Here is a 20,989-nt window from a genome sequence, read left to right on the forward strand (position 1 = left end):
GCCACAGGCCGGTAGGTATTTTATGAGACCCAATACAAGGATGTGTCTTCTATGGCTTGGGGGTTTAAACATCTTTGTATTTTTACCTAGACCTTCTGGCTCAGTAGCATAGCAACACTCTTTCAGCAGAAAGATAGATGTAAATTTTAGAAGTGTTCTGGGTAAGTTTATTTGCAGTCGTGTTACTTTCCCCTCTCCCCCCCCCCCCCGCCCGTTCACATACCATGTCTTACTCTAGTGTAGACTTGTGCCCTGGGTTTGAAGGATTAAGAAGAGCAAAGCTCTCATGTCCTAGTGAATGTAACCAAAAATATTTCTGTTTTTGTCCCGATCGTGTGAGACAAATCCTAAAATTACCATGTGAGATTAAATGCTGAGTATCATGTGAAAAATATGTCTCCCTATGGGCAATTATCCTAGGCACACTGTGGTTTCTGGATCTGTCTCTCTTTTAATTTTTGCCTATTAGAAATCTCATTTGTAGATTTCAGGGTAATGTCTTAGCTTCTCTATGAGTAGCATTTAGCTCTGGCAAGGACATGGCAAAAATTTTGCAGGTTTCTTTGCTAAATTCAGTGGGCAAAGTGAGCACCCCATCACTGAGGAAAGAGAATCATGCATCTTTAAAGAAAACTCTGAAGGAAACCCTAACCTCCCCTAATTTACATACGGTGACATTTTGCAGAAATATTGAAACATTAACAGTGACATAATGAAATTCTGCCTATCAGCCATGGAAGGAATAATGTTACTGTTAAGGTAACCTGTTCACAGTTTGTTATCTAGAAAATATTCTTGCAAACAGCATATGTTTACTAAAGCATGATAAGGAGGAATCCCCCCCCCCAACACACACATCACACACACATACCTTCTGTTTTTTTTTTTTTTCTCTCTCTCTCTCCTGGGCTATCCATCTTCCTCTACAGATTTACTGCGCCATCACTCCCTTTACATGCTAATTATATGTAGGTCTGGTGAATTTGTTAGTGGTGACACTTCTGGGACCCAGTGGGACCACAACTCATTATGTGGCAATGTCCAGATATATCGGATATTATTAGCTGTCATTAATCTGCTATGGAAACACCGAGTGCTAAGCCGGGGAGAAGGGAGGAGAAGGGGTGCAAATGAGGTGTGGCAGCAGCCTGGACCCCAAAAGGTCAAAAGGGAAATCAGTCAACAAGGGAACAACAAGCTTCTGGGTTTTTAGCCCATGACTTAATAAGGTGAGCCAAGGAGTTGAGAAGCGTCACTTAGTTTGTTATTCTAATACCCCTTGTGGCCATTTCCCTGGTACTAACCTTTTACTGTAATTATGTACAATTACACACATTATCTTTCATCTCATCTCACAGCCATAGAAACACCATTATGAAGCATATTCTAGCTACAGTTCTGTATAATAATTCACAGGATTATACCTGCTAACATAGAAAGGTTCATGTTACTACTGTTTTAGTTTGCAAGTTCTTTGAACTCATAGCTTAAGGTATTTCCTTCTCATTGACCATGAGCCTACATTTGCTTTCCCATCCCTCTTATCTCTGCATCCTCCAATTTAAGTAGTTGTTTAAGATTTAGCTTTAATTCACTTTACATAAATATGCATTAACATCTGAACTGCTGGAAGGCCTTTTACATTTTCAGAGTAGATAAATATATAACATATTCTATCTGTCTATATTACATCTGTCTCTATCCATCTGTCTCTGTGTGTCTATTCATACATCCAGCTATCTAGTTGTCTTTTGTAGATCATAAATTCTCAGTAGAGAATGCTGAGGTCACCACATCTTGATTTTCTGTAAAGAACAGGACATTTTGAGCCTAATAACCATACAAAAGAAATGTTTGTAAAAAAGGCATATATCTACATGAATTTATAATGGAGATGTGCATCATATGTAGAAATATATTTTATATGTCTGACATATCCATACTCATATAAATACATATCCATGTGATAGAAATGAATATGCAAAAGATGTGTTGGAGTTTAAGCTGTATGTTGAAATATTTCCTCCCTTCCTTCCTTCCTTCCTTCCCCTCTCTCTCTTTCTCTCTCTCTTCCTCTCTCTCTCTCTCTCTCTCTCTCTCTCTCTCTCTCTCTCTCTCTCTCTCTCTCTCTCTCTCTCTCTCTCTCTCTCTCTCTCTCTTTCTTTGTTTGTTCATTTCTTTCTTTCTTATTCTTGGCATCATTCCAGCTCTAGCTTCACTGTTTTCCTCTAACCCATTCCTCTGGGTTCCTGGATTCTCTAAGCCGGAGTCTATGTTTGCACAGTGAGAGGGAGACTCCCAATTCAGACACCACTTAGTATCTTGTATGGAATCTTAGGAGCACGTCTTTAGTTTTCTATTCAGCTATGTCAATGATTGTGCTATGCCAGTGTTCGTATATATGACTTGACTGAAATTGATAGTAATTTTTTCCCAACTGAAGTTTTTTTTACATGTAGCAGATATTATTACAACTCCATTCAAATCCCTTTAGTTTATCTCCTAAAGGGACCTGCAGACAGTCTTATTCAAGGCCAAGGGCTTCCTGCATTCTTGTGCCCCAGAGCATTCTCTGGCTGTGGAAGCAGGGATAGTGTCAGGGAATTCATGTCCCAGCAGTGATGCTTAAGAAATCAGAGATGAGAGCTGGTGGGTAAATAGGCCAGCCTACTTGGGCTTCAGAAGCACAGATCTGGTATGTTCTACTTAGTATCTGAGACAGTTTTCAGTGGCCATTTGAAAGGCAGTTGGGAGAGATATGACAAGTTTAATACCCAGTTTCTAACCTGTTCTAATTTTCTTCACATTACTTCCAGCTACCGGAAGGCTTGGCTTTATAATATTAAATATATGTAATATATATTATATGTAGTATAAAATCTATAAAATGTATGCTAGATGTTTGTAACTAGAGTCACTCACCCCACTGTGCTGTAGATGCTGTAGATATCCTCTTGATATCCATTATCCAATCTTTCTGTACCTTTCCTCTTCCCCTCTTCCACTATTCTATCTTCAAGTCCACTCCTTTCCTAGCATCGATATGCCATATTTGTCTGTGTCACTTTTTTACTTACCAGTGTCACTTACCAGTGTCTTCTCATTCCATCCATTTTGCTGAAGATGTTACAACATGTTCTTTTTATTGTTAAGTTAATATTCCATTGTGTAAATACTGTATTTTCCCCATTCATGCATCCATCAATGAGCACCTCAGTTGATTTCATAGCTTCTGGATTGTTACAGTATACCAATAAACGTGGGTATGCAGGTGCCTCTTTGATGTGCTGGTATCATATCATTAGAAATACACCTTGAAGTACTTGGATTCTAAGGTAGATCTAATTTTTACTTTATTGAATTTTCTCCATACTGTTTTCCATAATGGATATATTAATCATAGAGAAGAGTGAGAGCTGACTTCCCTGAATTATACCATGCTAGAAAGTCAATGCATCCTAACCCTGGCCTTAGCTCACTCCTTTATGCTGACCTTTCACTGTTATCTAGTGGCTTATAAATACTTCATACAGGAAAATGCCTTCCATGACACTTTAAGTATGACCTGTATTTGGTCATGATCTCAGAGTTCTTAGTCAACACTAAGTATCTTTCTCCCTTGGATAGCACTGATTTATTCTATTTTTGTTAAGCAAACAATCAAGAAATTAATATAAACTTCGTATGCTCCTCATCTCTCACACTACGATCTTCAATTTAATTCCAAATGTTTGATACACAATTTAAGGGTGACTCAAAAGACACTAAAGTATGTGCTGCATGTCAGATGAGTTCATTAAGATTGCAGTATTATACTCTCAGTAGAATCTGCTTGTAACCTTAGGTGCACATGCTTTTTACCAATGTTCTTCAGAGTGTTTAACATCCAAGTGTGAGTTCCTGCTCACTGCCTCAGGAAAATTCCTCAACGTACTCATTTGCCTGGACAAGCTTTGAGGATGATTCACAAAGTAGATGCATGTGAAAGCTGGAATGTATTTTAAATTAAATTTTAATCTTATTTCCTTTATAATTCATGCATATCCCCTGACATAAAAAACTGACACTTTATATGTCTAATGACATCTCTTGTTTAAACATTATGTTCAGATCACTTGAGAACAATGATGAATTTATATGTAAATGTGTGGGCAAGGTATGAATAAGAAAAACACTAATGTGTATTAAATAGCCTCATTCTACACACACACACACACACACACACACACACACACAAACACACTTGCACTCTCTCTCTCACACACACATACACACACACTTGCTCTCTCTCTCTCTCTCTCTCTCTCTCACACACACACACACACACACACACATACACACACACACACACACACACACACACACACACACATAGAGCTGCCAGTGGAGAAGAGTAAGCTTAACCAAATACCCTACAATGAATTATCAGGTATTTTGTGTTCATTTCATTTAAAATCTGGAATTGTGTTAAGCCTAGATCACAAGCTGAAAAGCCTCTCAGGCAAGTGACCAATAAATGTGAAATGCAAACTAGTAGTTGACATTCAGATTCAGTGCCATGGATTAGTGTTGAGTGGTAAGGACTGTGGTAAACCACAGTGCTCCATTTGGGTTGTAGGAGTTAAGTTCTACTCAGACAGTCAAGATCACTTTCTTTGAACTTCCAGTTTTTTAAAGAGAAGCCAAAATTGTGGATTTCTACGCAGCCTGCCCACACTTTTAATTGTGGCTCATTAATGCCAATTAATTAACAATATTGTGACCAAAGATAACTATATTGAGGCAGGATCTAGCCTGAGAAGTCTCAGATCGTGTCTAAGATTACTAAGGTTTCTGAAGTTGTAGCTGGAATAGTGAAATGTTCTGGTACAAGAGGCCCATCCATGAGAAGAACAATTAATTAGGGAACTGTGTCTGGGGCTTTTTTGTCCCACTGATATTCCTTGGCTAACTCCATCACGTTTCTCTCTCTCTCTCACCTACCCCTTCCACATCCCCTTAGCTCAGCCTAAGTAAAATGCTCTTTTATTCTCCCAAATGTGATATTAACTTTCATGATTAAAATCCTTATTAAAGTCCTCACTCTGCTGTTCACATTCCTGCACTGACTAAAAGTTTACTAGATAGGACTTTTGCTAGTTCTACTCATCATGTTACTTCATCTTCACATTGGCTACTAAGGAAACACCTAATGAATAAGTAAATCATCTGAAAAATTATAAAAGAAGGATATGAATGATCATCTTGCTGTGTTGCTGATCTTATACAGTGTAAATTACAGATTAGAATGATGATTATGTGTAAGGAAATAACATGGGTATGGTTTCCAATTCACACTACATTGACTGAGGGTGTTCAGCTTTACAGTGATATAAAAGCAGTCCCCATGAAGGAGAACAGGTCCTTGGAATTTTGAATTTGAATCTTCTATCAGACTACCAGTTGTGTGTTCCATCCTTTCTCAAGACATTGGAGAAAAGGTAACTTGAGTGGGTGGGTAGGGTTAGGATAGATGGTAGGAAATAATGTCAGGAGTGACCTTGATCAAGATGCATTATACTCATGACCTGATGTGTATTTGAAAGCCCTTTGTACAACTACTTAACAATTTAAAAACAATGCTGGATGATGGAGTGAGAAGCAGCCCCTCACCATGTTGTTATCATGGGGGAAACAACATACATTCTATAATAAGCTGGCTTTGTAAAGATCCCTTTAGAAAATATATGTAGGGTAAGCTCATTCAATGAATATTCTACTTACAGTGTTTCCAATTTAGGATAGGCTTACTAGAACAAAATTCCATCAAAAGGCAAAGATTATCCATATTTTTTTGTGGGGGTGTCCGGTCGTGGGGCCTGAACTCTGGGCCTGAGCGCTGTCCCTCAACTCTTCAGCTCAAGGCTAGTGCTCTACCACTTGAGTCACAGCGCCACTTCTGGCTTTTTTTCTTTTTGCTTATGTGATGCTTAGGAATCAAACCCAGGGACTCATGCATGCAAGGCAAGTGCTCTACCACTGAGCCACCTTCCCAGCCCCAAATATCCATATTTTTTAAAACTATTTGAAAACCCCTCAAAGTTGGGTGATCACATTTGATGAGTTTGGATCTATGATCAAGTTATGAAGTAATTTTAAAAATACTCATCTTAATTTAGCTTTGACCTATATGTTTCTGGGTCTGTGAGATCAATTACCTGACTTTGTTAGTCATCCTTTATCCATATTTATGTAATTTTCTTTTTGCTTACTTGATTGTTCATTGCAGTTAATGGGGCAAATATTTGTCAAAAGTATCTTGGAGGATAGCTTGGGATCATCTTCCATCTTGAAAGTATAGTGAAGCTGCCTTCTTCAGTACCCATACATAGCAAGTGAATTTCTATTTCAGGATCCTCTAGATTCAATTCACAAGCATCAAGGAAGAAAATATTTACGCCCAGTCTATTTTCACCATCAAACCATTCAGCTGACCTAATTTTTCATGCTTATACTTATTTTACAATGCACCTAATTGGCCTCGTTGGATCAAAGTTTACACATATTGTTTTAGAGGAAGCAGTTTCAAAATCATTGTGACAGTTTCAGAATAATATTAATGAAAAAAGAGCTGTTTTCTATCCTTATAGTTTAGAATCTAACGCACGATATCAAATCCAACTGAGCTATTGAGTTGTTTCCTGGTGATTTTTTTTTTGCCTTAAATGAAAGGAAAAGAAAAAGTGCTATCAGGTCACCAACACTATTATAAATTTCAAAAAGCACATGCAATTCAGTTGTATGATTCATGGTCCCATTGCATACAAATACCATTTGACAATAAATACCCTTAACACAGAAAGACCAAGTACAAATGTATCTGGTTGCTTAAGAATGACTCACCCATCAAAAACTAGCTCCAAGTCAGTTGTTGCAGTACTCCTGGATTGTGGATTCTCTACATTGAATTGCTAGAGAAGACAAAAACCTATTAAGATGATGCTAAGTGAAATGAACCCCAAGATATGGACAAAAGAGGTCTGTCTTTATTGTTATTGTTTTAAATGTGCCATGTGATTTTTTTTTGTTTCCTTTGTATGTTCTTTCCCCTATGGCATATCCCCTGTTGTCAATGTACTTGATTTTGGTAACCTGTATCTTGTATATATATGTCTAATCTGGGGAGGGAAAGGGGAATAGCAAAATGCTGAAACAAGGACACAGGATGACCCATTGCAACAGCGATACCCACAGGACGGTATATTGGAAACAAACTTTACAACTTCAGTTGTGGGGAGGGGACGACGTGGAGGGGTGGAGTATAGGTAGTGGGGGAGGGAAGGGATAGTGGGAAAACAACAGGGGAAGGGGTATTCATTGCCTTACTCATGTAACTGTAAGCCCTCTGTACAGCATCTTTACAATAAAATAAAATAAAACAACCTCTTCACAGTATTGCTTCAAGATGTTCTAGTGGCTATTGCTCCAAGCAGCAATGTTGATTATAATAATTGCCTTGCACTTTGATTTCCATCCCCGAAAGCTTCTGGAAAAATATGTTCCAAACTTTCCTTGAGATATGCACTTTTTCCCAGTTAAACAGTCAGTGAAGGTTGTTTCACAGTTGACTCTGCTGCCACAGTTGGTAATAAGTGAGGAGATCAGAATATCGTGTTTTCTTTCGGCAACCATAAATAAAAATGGCTTTACATTTATTGTCGAAGGAAACAATTCAAGCAAAATGAATGTGGATGTCTTCTACAAGTAAGCAAAGGCATATATAAACTACAAAAACAAAAACAAAAACCCCCACAAAATTGAAGTGAAAATAAAAAATGACTTCTGAGTCCTTTAACTCATATTGTTAACTAATCCTACAACTTGGTCCCTGAATTAAAGTCACCAGTGTTCACAACCATTATGACAGACCAGAAATGTCCCAAATTGAATTGATAATTGATGTATTTAACACCCAATAGATTCCATTATTTGGTGCCTTAAGCTGTCATCCAGGACTTGTGACAATTCCTCTGATAATTTTGGTTGTCTCTATCCAACCATGGGAATGTTAGGGGTCAGAGCAAGTGACACAGTTGGTCCAAGTATAGTTTAGACATTTTTAACTCCTTTTATATCTAGGAATTTTTTTCCACAGGAACTTTATATAGAAAATGAAAAACATCTATAAGAAGTACTAAAAAGTCAATATTGAAATTATTGCATGAGGTTTCTTATGCATGGAAGACCCTTTATACAGCAAAGTGCATCCATTGCTGTATTTCCATCTCTCTATAGAACATGGTAAGTGCTTTGTTTCAAGAAAACGGTTGATCCAGACACATTCATGTGTGGTTTACTGAAGATAGCAAAGGAACTCAAAATAATTTCCCCTGCTTATGATGATACATGTGAAAGGGACTCGAGCAAGAATTGTAATAGTGGTCTTCATCAAGTTTCAATTAACTAAGGCCAACCAGAAGAAGGGTGACAAGAGTGGAGAGAGTGTAATGAGGTAGTTTGAGAAAGAGAGGAAGAGAAAGAGAGAGAGACAGAGACAGTGACAGAGACAGAAATTGGGACTGTAACCTCATAACATCTGTTGCAGCAAATTATTACAACTTTTCTTTCTTTCTGTGTGTGTGCATATGTGTACATGTTTACATATGTGTATATGTTTACATATGTGTGCATACACACTAGTGGTTCTGGGGATTCAAATCAGGATGACACTCTGTGAACCACACATCACCTTCTGGCTTTTTTATGTTTCATTGAAGATAAGACTTTTCTACACAGACTTACTTTGAACCAACATCCTCAGATTTCAGCCTCCTAAATAGCTAGGATTACAGGAATGAGCCACCAGCACCTAGCACATTGCTCTATTTTATTAGTCATTATTCCCATGAATCTCTTACATTAATTTGTGAATTAAATGTTATCATAGGTTATGTATAAGAAAAACATAGCTCACATAAGTTTCAGTACTTCATATAGTGTTAGATATACACTGGGGAGCAGTGTATATCTTTACAGGGAATGAAGTTTCATTGAAGATAAGACTTTTCTACACAGACTTACTTTGAACCAACATCCTCAGATTTCAGGATTATAGGAATGAGCCACCTGCACCTAGCACATTGTTCTATTTTATTAGTCATTATTCCCATGAATCTCTTACATTAATTTGTGAATTAAATGTTATCATAGGTTATGTATAAGAAAAACATAGCTCACATAAGTTTCAGTACTTCATATAGTGTCAGATATACACTGGGGAGTAGTGTATATCTTTACAGGGAATATATATATATATATATTTATATATATAATATTTCCCTGTAAAGGAGAATACTACTACATGTCATAATTATGCAGACTGGTTTATTTTGAAGTTAATAAGTACACCCAAAAATAAATGTATCAGTTAAGAGTGCTGAGGCCAATGAGGACAGCCCTGAGAAAATAGAAACTACTTTTTCCCAAAGAATTGATTGTTTATCTCTGCTGCCTCTTATTGCTGTTACATTTGAAATGGGACAGCTCTGCCCTTATGACAGCATTCACTTAGAATGGCTTTTGGAGTTATGTTGATGATTCTCTGCCTGCCACTTAGCCCCTGTGATGAGAATCCGACATTAATAGAAGGCTGGTGGGGATTTGGGTTATAGACTGTGACGACATAAACGCCAGCCTCCCATGCAGCAATCACACTCAGCCTCATTGTCAGCCGTCACAGGCTCTAATCAACTGAGCTGGCTGTTCCTTCCAAGGACACTTCCCAACTTAACATGATTTTATGAGTATGTCTCTCTAAACATGGCTTTTCATCATGACCACCAATTTTAAAGGGAGGCCCAGGAAGAAGCTGATGCTGCACTGATGGAGTAAGAGCCAGAATGTCCTTATGTTTTGTTTTTCTTTTCTGGAAGCTTTTGTTACCACAGAACAAATCTTTGTGCAAAGACTTCCACTAGGCCCTGAACACCAAATGTCCATGAGTCATTCTGAGTAATCCTAGGTAGTGTTTATGCTTTGGCCTCTTTGTTGTATCCTGTAGGCTGGCAGAAATCAGGCCAACTGAGTAATTGCTATAATGTACTCCCTTTTCATAATATCTGTACTGAATCTTTGTTGCTTGGCACTTCAGCTTGTATTCCAACATCCTTTCATGCCAAGCCTGGTGATTGCTTTAGGTCCCTGAGCTACAGGCATAATTATCTCCCAAGAACTCATCGGGGACTCTTGAGAGGAAGGAGGAAGATGCAGAGAATATCGATGAAGGCTGAAGGTATTACTATGGCAGTGTAAGCAGGGAATAATGATACACAAGATAGGAGATGCTCATTAGCTAAGCATTTAGAGCACTGAGGGTCTGATATTTAAGTGCTAATGTTGACCAGAACTATGGCTAGGCAATAAACATTAAACAGGTAAACATATCTCTCTCCATAGCATGGATAAACTTTGTGATTTAAAGTTAGATATGGTTTTGCATAGTTAAATTAAAATCATGCCATGCAGTGGCTTAAACCTATAATCCTAGTTAGTCAGGAGGCCGAGATCTGAAGACCACAGTTCAAAGTCAGCCTGAGCAGAAAAATCTGTAAGACCCTTACCACCAATTAACCACTACAAAGTCAAAGTCAGAAATGGACCTATGGCTCAAGTGGTAGATGCTAGTCTTGAGCAACAAACAGTGCCTGAGCCCTACGTTCAAGTCCCCAGACTGGCATAAAAGACATAATCATGACTGTCAATCCATGAATTTATGATTTGTCATACATTGAGGTTCTTCTATCAGGAAGATCTGATATCCATATGACCTCAATGATAGCTGTGCCTGACAACAGTGAGTTGTTTTACTGTCTTTAAAATATCCATGGCATGTTGTTCAGCCCACAAGAACACACTGTTAAACTTAATGAGAAGATGCAGCTCTTATGGCCAAAGAGAGGAAAGGAGTTAATTTAGAAACATATGACTATTAAAATGCACCAGAGATAAAAACCAAAAGAGAAAATACGTCACCTGAATAATAAATAAAGAAATGATGAGATGTTAGGTCATTATGATTTCATGATGGTTACAGAAAAGTAAATAGAAATCCTTTGATTATTTACATTTCTGGCTTGCTTCAGTAGTGTGTCATCTATTACAAGCTCTGTTTATAGGAAACATTGCTTTTGCAAAAACATGCTTGCAATGAAAAAATTAAATCCATGAAAAAGGGATTTCATTGCAAAATAAACTTGCACATTCATTACCCTTGGAAGCATTCTGTGTGATAGTTTCATGTTTCTCCAAGACAATACTGATGGGTCTTTTTTGTTTTTTTAAGTTTATTCTTCTTTTACATACACATAATGTGTTTATCTCTAAGACACTAGGAAGAATTGGGGTTTTACTATTTTCTAGTTTATTACAGGGTAATTTATTACTATGGTAAATATTGTCTATTTTTTCCAATAAAACAACTAAAAATAGAACTGTCTTTCAAACATGGATGCATGTGATCACACTAATGCAGTAATGTGTGCACTTCTTACTCTAAAATAACTTACTGCAACTTACCATGCAGTCTGTATACTGCAAACAAATAGATCCATATAACCACAGGGTGACAGGGTAGGATTTTATGTCAGAATATACATTGCATCCATAAAGGCTTCTTTTCAGAAATGTAATTTGCTTTTTATGAACTAGTAAATATAGTCTATAGAAAACCCAGAGGATTTCTGTGGAGCCACATTTATTCCCACACATCTCTGAGAAGCATAAATGGTTGTCTTCCTTGGAAATGGATTAGGATGAATTATATTAGGACATCATGGTGAATCTAATTAAGGTGAAACACACTTAGCTATTTTTCACCCCTTGGGATGACCATGATTTTATATAACAACAAAAAGACTAAAGAAAAAATACTTTAGCAAGATGTGTCAAAGGCATGTTTTTGTATGCACACACACGCACACACACACACACACACACACACACACACACACACACACACACACACACACACAAATGTTCACGTATGGGACTTGTGGGCCATGTCTCTATGTATCTGTTCTGAAGGCTGAGATCTGAGGATAAAATTCAAACCAGTCTGAGCAAGGAAATCCATGACTTGTTTTCAGGTAACCAGCAAAAAGTCAACTGTAGAGCTTCTGGCTCAAATGGGAGAGTATACACCTTGAGCAAAAAAGCTAAGGGACAACAGTCCCTGAGTTTAAGCCCAACTACCAGGACAAATCAAAACAAAACAAAACAAACTGTTCATGTTAATTCAAAGATTATCCTTACATATAATTTCTGTATCTCTACAAAGCAAAGTTTGAAGCACAAAATACTCTAGAATAAAACAAATTTCAGATGTAGGTTTTGGGGTTCTATGAAATCATGTCATGAGGAATTTCTTCTTGGAGAGAAGAATAGAATTGAAATGATTTCCGTTGACTCTAAAAACTAAAAATAATAATTATAAATGGCTTTGTATGAGTATTAGCAATACTATTAATACAGAAATTAAATCTTCCTTGAACTATTTTGGGAAATAAATTCCAATAAGGCAACACACAGAACCTCTATTCCAAATGAAAAGAAGACAAACATCTGATATGACCAACACCTAGAAGATACAGATTGATCAGATTCTTTTTATAATAGAATAAGAAGTCATAGTGACAATTAGAGAACATGGAACATATATAAGGCTCCAAATCTATCTCTAACTTAATGTACATTTATTTTATATGGTTTATTATATCTCTATATATATTGAGTAGACACAGATAGATACATATATATGTATCTATATGTATACTTATATGTATATACACATATATACCAAACAATTTATTTAATATATTTTGAATGTCATCCTTACATATATACATATATGTGTACCCACATGTGTATATATATATGCATGTGTGTACATATGTATTATACATGTATGTTCAATGATATCTGCCAAATCTGAGGGCCACAGAGTGCTAGACACTTATTGTTGAGCTACATGTTCTTTAAAGATATGACTTTAAGCCGGATGCTGGTGGCTCAGGCCTGTAATCCTAGCTACTCAGGAGGCTGAGATCTGAGGATCGAGTTTCAAAGCCAGCCTGGGCAGGAAAGTCCATGAGACTCCTATTTCCAATAAACCACTAGAAAACTGGAAGTGGCGCTGTAGCTCAAGTGGTAGAGCGCTCGCCTTGAGCTGAAGAGCTGAGAGACAGCGTCCAGGCCGAGTTCAAGCCCCATGACCTACAAAAAAAAAAAAAAAGATATGACTTTATCTTGAATTTCATGAACTTGCCCAGCACCTTGAGAAACTGTCTTTGTTGTGTAGGCCTCTGAGAGTTGCTGCCTCCCTTTCACATCAGTAGTCTTCAGTGATAGCCAGCAGATTTCCCAGCTGGAGATAAAGCATTGCATTTTCAAGGACATAAGTATTCACGAATGTGCTCAAACATGGGACTAGGCATCCTTTTGGTGCTTATACTGTCTTGAAAAGTTACAGGGCTTCTGCGTAGAACTCTCTGGTTTGTGTTCTGTACCATCAAAACAAGTGTAGGCGTCTCTCTTTTGTTCAGCAGTTACCTGAATGCCATTTTGCTATGGCTTGCCGAATGGAATGGTCTGTTCTGGGTGGTAAACCTTAAAGGTCAACCAGTCTCCGCTCTCAACTGTCTTGGCTTCTGCTTAGTTCATGGTTGTACTGTTGGATTTTCATCTGGGTTTGTGATGAAAGCATGCAAGTTACAGTTATCACATTGGGAAAATAAAACATTCATTTTCATAAAAACATGAAACATTTCCTTCAGTGGTTTCATAGAGTGCAAATAGTGGATAAAACAAATTTATAACAAGTAGTGTACAATAATCTATTAGTTTCATAAACCATGAAATAAAATGTATACCCTGTTAAAATGAAGACCATAAAATATACACTTTTAACTTTTTTTTCTGAATGACCTCCAGCTATTCATCATGCCACCTAAACATATGAAACTAGAAAATTCTATATTAAGATTTTTAAACAATATCATTTCTATTATTCCATAAAAATACATTAATATTGTTGGTTAGTAAAGTTGTTAAATATAGTTAGTTGGTTGGTAAATAGTTTGGTACTAGTCTACTATTAAATAAGATTGTAAATAATTATTTTGCTTCTTTCTATGGGAAAGTCTGGCTAAAACAAAACAAATCAAAAACAAATAAATAAAAATTTGGCTCAATAAAATGTAAATGTGATTGTTGATTTACATTCTAGCATTGAAAACTACTAGCAATGAGTTCAAACAAAGTGCTGATAGTATACCTCAATACCTAGATAGACATCTGTTGATGCACTTAAAATAAAGATGTATTTCCATAGATTCACTCAGTCTTCTCTCTCCTACTTCACAGATATTTTTGGGAAGGTTGTCTTTTCTCTCCCTCTTTCTTTAACCAATGATGCTTTTGTTATTTCCTTGTAACTTTCTAAATTGTATTTCCAAAGTGCTGTTTTGGATATTCTTCTTTCTTCTGTCTCAGAAATCTTTGATAGATTTGACATATTTCTTAAATTTAGCAGTTTATCATGAAGAGGTAATATGTAGAAAGATGTACAGGAAGCGAGGAATATTCAAATTAGAGAATGTCTTAAAATAGTGACTTACTCTCTTTTTTCTTCTCAATGGACTCAGCTATTATTACCAGTATAATTACTGGGTCATACACTTTTTTTTTTTGTCAGTCATGGGGCTTGAACTCAGGGCTTGGGTGCTATCCCTGAGCTCTTTTGCTCAAGGCTAGCACTTTACCACTTAGAGCCACAGCTTCACTTCTGATATTCTGGTAGTTAATTGGAGATAAGAATCTCATGGACTTTCCTACTCATTACAGCTTTGAACTTCAATCCTTAGATCTCAGCCTCCTGAGTAACTAGGATTATAGTCCTGAGCCACTGGTTGCTTGGTCATCATAACTAAAGAGTAGTCTTCAAATGAAGTGCTGGATTCTATGTATCTTTAATTATTTAAATGTGACCCATTTTTTGTTTAGTTATTTTTGTTTTTAATATCTCTACTAAAAATCTTTGTGTGTACCGCAGTACTAAGGCTTAAACTCAGGGCCTGAGCTCTGTCCCTTAGATTTTTTGCTCAAAATTGGCACTCTACTGCTTGAGTAACACTTCTACTTCCAGCTCTTCACTAGCTCATTGGAGATAAGAGTCTCATGGTGTTTCTTGCTCAGGAACACTTTGAACCACATGATCCTCAGATCTCAGCCTCCTGATTGGGTAACATTGGAAGTGAGCCACTGGCACCTAGCCATGAACTCATTTTTGATGGCTATCAATATGAAAATTAATGATCTCAGAGAACTTTAACACATGGACAAGTTTCTTGCTATTTCAATAAGTACCTTTGGCCTATGAGAAAAAAATTGCTAAAGTACTAATGATTCCATCTTTATTTCATCATTGCAGACCAAGCAAACAAGCTGGTCTTGGTAAAGCTTGTCTGTAATCTCAACATTTGAGAGGCCAAAGGATGGAAGAATCATGATGTCAGGACCAACCTGGGTCACATAGTAAGTAAAAGCCAACCAGAACTACATAGTCAGAACTTATATTTAAAGAAAAAGAAAAAGGAAAGAAATCTTACTCAAGTTCTCTAGAGAACAACAGTTTAATGGTTGATACTTTTATACTTTTTTTTCCTGAATAGTATAATGAAGGCTTAAGGGAAAATATTTAATCACAGTATATTAGGATCTTGATTTTTTTTGGAAAATAGTGTCTCTTGAATAATTAAAGTACAAGGGCAAAGATTAAAGGGGGGAGATAATAATTTGAGAGAAGATAAAATAGCTCATGTTCTTTTGTTACTTTCTTTCACAAAATTTTAACAAACTCCTGACAGATTCCCCCCACCCCCAAAGGTAGAAGCCTAGCTAAATGTATCTCTTTTACTGTGGAGAAATCAAACATTCATTTGCATAGGAGATATCCCTGTAGTAGAACATAAAGACACTTAGCCAGACTGCAGAGTGTAAAGAGCAATGCGTAAGGGACATGTGCAATGGGACATCTGTGATCATTTGTTGTGTGCTTTGCTTCTGATAGAAACTGAATTCTGTTTGCTCTTCCTGGGATATTTATTTCACTATTTTAAAGTGTGCATTTTATTCTACCTTCCGATTGCACGCACATTAGCATAGTTTTTAATGAGCAGGCATGTGCTGAATTCTAAGCCTCTAAAACTTTTTCCTGAACCCCCACTCCATAAATTCAGTCTGTAGTATATGTCTAGGTAACTACCCTTGGTGTCTCTTCAACATGGAGCAGCCAAATTCATCATCACTCCACCACATCTTTGCCTGTGAATCTTTTAGTCATCTCACTGAAGGACATAAATATCCATCAAGATACCTGAGGAAGGCCACTGGTAGGCAAATTTATTGACTTCTCCATTAAGATCCGCATTAAATCCATGATGAATTTGTGAAGACAACTTGTATTTAAAGTTAGCTTTCAGTTCTGCTCCTATCAATGGGGATTATGTAACACTCTCCCATCTGTTTTTCCTCAATTCCAACCTTCTTGTCTTCAGGTTTATTTTCTACACTGAATGGTTGATCTAAAGACTATTCTATTTGTTAACTTTGCTACTTACGTCTAAAATGGCTGGGCTTTTCTTTTCCTTTTCTTCCATTTCTTTTTCATCCATTCTCTTCCTTCCTTTCCTTTCCCTTCTCTTTCTTGTCCTTCTGTTTTCCTTTCTCTTTCCCTTCCCTACCCTTCCTTTTTAAAAGTTACGTGGAATCTCTAAACCATAGCTTGGTATGTAAGACTTTAATGACCTGAGCTCTCTCCACAGATTCAACATCAAGTTCTGTCCATTTCTTTCAGCTTCTCTCCTGCCACAGAGCATAGATACATTCGTGTGTGTGTGTGTGTGTGTGTGTGTGTGTGTGTGTGTGTGTGTGTGTGTGTGTGTGTGTGTGTGTGTGTTGTTATTGTGAAGGTGATATATACAGAGGTGTTACAGTTACAGAAGTCCGGTCAAGAGTACATTTCTTTTTCAACAGTGTCACCTCTTCCCCAGTTTTCTCCCTCACAAGTTGTATAGTTCATTTTCAACATAGTGTCTACTGAGCATCACTTCTGTGTTTGTTCACCCTTTGTCCCAGCATTTTTATGCTCCCCCGTACCCCCAAAATAAATAAATTTACATACAAGACAGGAAGTACAGAAATAAAGAACAGCCACAAAGAAGACAAACCAAAAATAAAAACAAAAGCAAAAAGCAAAATGACAATAAAACACTCTTGTTTCCATTTCTTGGAATTCATTTTGATAAACATCATTTTATATGATTCTACATAGCTACTGAGCCTTTGTTATCCTCTCCTAAATATATCCTCCTTTGGACTCATTGCATGAATGTCTACAGCCCTGTATACTTTACCATATCCAAGTGTATTTTTTGGTCATTCACCATCCAATGTGTTTACTTGTAGATTTATAGGCACATTCTAATTACTACAAACGAGGGAACCATGAAAACTATTTTTCTTTGGATTTGGCTTACTTTCCATGCTATGCCATATGATACTGAAGTTCTGGAACTTTGTTCTCTCTCTTCTTTCTACATGGAATTTTCATTCCTTAAACACAGCCCTACTTTAGTCTGGCTATATGCTCTTATGACCTACTTTACACACATCATTTTTAGTGTTGCCTCTCTCTTTGGGATTCCTGACTACTCTTGAGGCTCTGGACTTTCTAAAACAGTTATCCTTTCTTCTCTGAATATTGAACACCTAACAGTGATTAATAAATGTGGATCACTCCATAAATATTCCATGGAAAAGAGTTTAATGTTTAAGGAGGTGATAAGTTGATATTGATGAACAAAGAGAGTTTTGTTTGTAAGAAAATACAATCATTTTCTCTTTAAAAATGAGGCTAACATGGAAATACAAAAAAAATGTCATGGTCTGGGATGAGGAGCAGCTGTATATAAAAATGTCAAAAGATACAAGTTCCTAAAACACAGATGAGCTGAAGTAAAAGTCACCAGGTGACTATATTTTATTCAATGATTTTAATTTTATTTTCTTAAAGTTATGTTATGTTATAATAAATACTTTCAGACACAAATGCAATGCCATGAAAACTTTTTAAAAACAACATTTGAATACATATACCTTATAGAATACATTTATACATAGCATAAATATATTTTATAATATATCAATATATAAATAATAGTTATATATCATCCTATAATATTTATGTGTTTCATAACCTTTGCTTAAATATATAATTGCATTGATGGTTTCAGTACTTGAGATTGAAGTTAAAATCTTATACCTACTACATGAACTTACCACTTGAGCCATGGCCCCCCAGGTTTTAATTGGTATTTTGTTTTTGATATGCTGATTGCTTAAATTTGTCTGAATTGGCTTCTTATTTTTGATTCACTCCCTAATAGCTGGGATTTAGGTGTCCAGCACAATGCCTGCTCTATATGGGCAATTCTACTTATCACTTAATTGAGCTATGGCTTAAAAGAGCAAGAATTCTGAAGTAAAGCACCTGTAAATACAAGATCTTCTTGGATACATGATTTTGCTTGAAAGATATTCTCTAATTAATACAACATTTGTGGAAACTTGCACATTTCAAAAGCACTTTTTGTACTTTCAAATATGTATGCTTGTTTATAGATAGTACTTAAAATCTTCTATTCTGAAATTGATCTTAATGTTGTAGGAATTTATAAATAGAGCTATATAAAACTACATTTGAGATAAAACACTCTAATAGATTATTTGTATGAAGCTCTGTTGAACTATGGAGATTTCATTTTTGAAGCATTCAACTAAGGGCAGTTCAGATCTATTTTCTCTTCTCAAAAAGAACCAAACAACATGCATACTCAGTAAGAAGGAAGAAATTGTTTACAGGATAACCATTATCTAATCTTCATGAAACTCAAACTCAGTATGGAAACAATATAAAAATTAAGTTTAAATATTCTTAAATCTTTCTCTGAGCATTTGGAGTTGCTCAGTAAACAGGTGATTTTTTTTCAAGTGAGTTTGTGAGAGTATGCATAATATATTCTGGCATATAAACAGACCATCTTTCTTTTCCTGTCCTTATTTTCCTGCTGGTATTCAAGGTGGATCTCTACTCTGTGGATATTAAAGAACTGACATTGTAATAAAGGTAGAGAACTAAGTTACTGTGCATCACACTTGCTATGAGTATGCTCAGGTACAGGAAGAAGTGCAGAAGATGAAGGAATTACACAGAGCCCAGTAGAAGTTCATTGCCATCCAAACCTGCAATGGAGATTCTGTGACATAATAGAATTTGTTCCACACACTGGACTCTAAGCTTATGTGAGATGTGTATCCTGTTCAGCAAGGCATCCCAATAACATCCAGCAGTTATTCCTACATATTGTTTAAATAAGTAATGAAGCCATCAATCTTGGAGTAGACTTCTTCAAGTCTACTCATGAGAAAATACATTGTGTGTGCAACATAGAGAAAGACATAAGGAACAGTGGTTTTTTTTCTTCATTTTTAATGTAGGTTATGGTTCCAGGGGGCATAACTACACCAGTTAATGGGATCTGATGATAATGAAGGAGTGTTACCAAAGCAATTCTAAATACTATGCAAATTTTGATACATCAGTCATGTAGTGAGAAATCTACAGAAGTAAATACACTGGAATGCTAAAAGTAGGAACACACTGGGGTTTCTATCATTAATGCAAATAGCATCTGATAATAACAGACACTTGGTAATGGACTCTACAGATTTGCTGAAGCTGCATTAAAACTCATAATAGGGGTGAAGATCTGACTTACTGACGACAGAATGAGTGGTTCCACTTCACTGAGTACATGGAGAGTGTTATCAGGGAAAGGACACCCTTGTGATACCAGGGCATCAAGAAAGTCACGTGTGGGAACTGATGTCCTAAGCAGTCACGACTCCTCATAGACTTATGGCAGTCACATAATATCAATGTGTTTTGAAAATTTATTAATATTAGCACCTTTTGTGGTATAGGTGACAAAACTAATTTTAAAACATGGTATGAGTAAATGATTCAAGTTCAGTCAGTACTGACGTATAAAAGAGTCTCATGGTGAATTTAAAAGCGTTTATATTTAATAAGACAAATACCTCTTTTAATGTGAATACTATATTAGCATTTAAGTAGTGTTTTGTCTTCATTTTCATTATTTTTTTAAATCATCCTTTTTATTTGTATGTCTTGTATCTGAAGATTCAACCAACACTCAAAAATATTTAGAAAAGAATTTATGTCTGTACTGATCCTGCGTAGAACATTTTTTCTCTAAACCATCTACTATATATACAGTATTGAAATTGTTAGGTATTAAAAGTTGTCTAGAGACAGCTTCAAGTATATGGGAGAATGCACATTGCTTAGATGCAGTCTTTGCTCATTTTATGTAATGGGCTTGAGCATCCTTGGATATTGGTATTTAAGTGGTCCTAGAACCAATCCCCATAGATGCCGAAGGACAACTCTGTACACAAATAAATTCCTGCATGAAAACTCATATTCCTTCCTCCCTTGTTATTGTCCCTCATGTTGAGTTGCGACTTTTAGTCTCTGCCATATGACATTCATAATGACAACAGTATGCACATTCATTATAGCAGATATACATTTTACGATTCATTCAAAACTTAGAGGCATACATCTGGACCTGGCAGTACTGACTCTGGGTATGTTAGCAGACTCTAGGGAAGAATACTGACCATCATTTTTACCATCCTTAAATGTGTCCAGGTTTTTGAAGGCAGAATTACTACGTCTGACTTTTTTCTAATTTCTGTTAACACATCTGACAAGAGTGTAACATGGGGACAAGTTGCAAATGAAATCATTCTATACTTTATCACTCAACATATTAGTTGGTATTGACACTTAAACTGCAAACACTTGTAG

This window comes from Dipodomys merriami, unplaced genomic scaffold (assembly GCF_024711535.1).
Source record: "Dipodomys merriami isolate MVZ:Mamm:240054 unplaced genomic scaffold, mDipMer1.0.p SCAF_16, whole genome shotgun sequence".
Taxonomy (NCBI): domain Eukaryota; kingdom Metazoa; phylum Chordata; class Mammalia; order Rodentia; family Heteromyidae; genus Dipodomys; species Dipodomys merriami.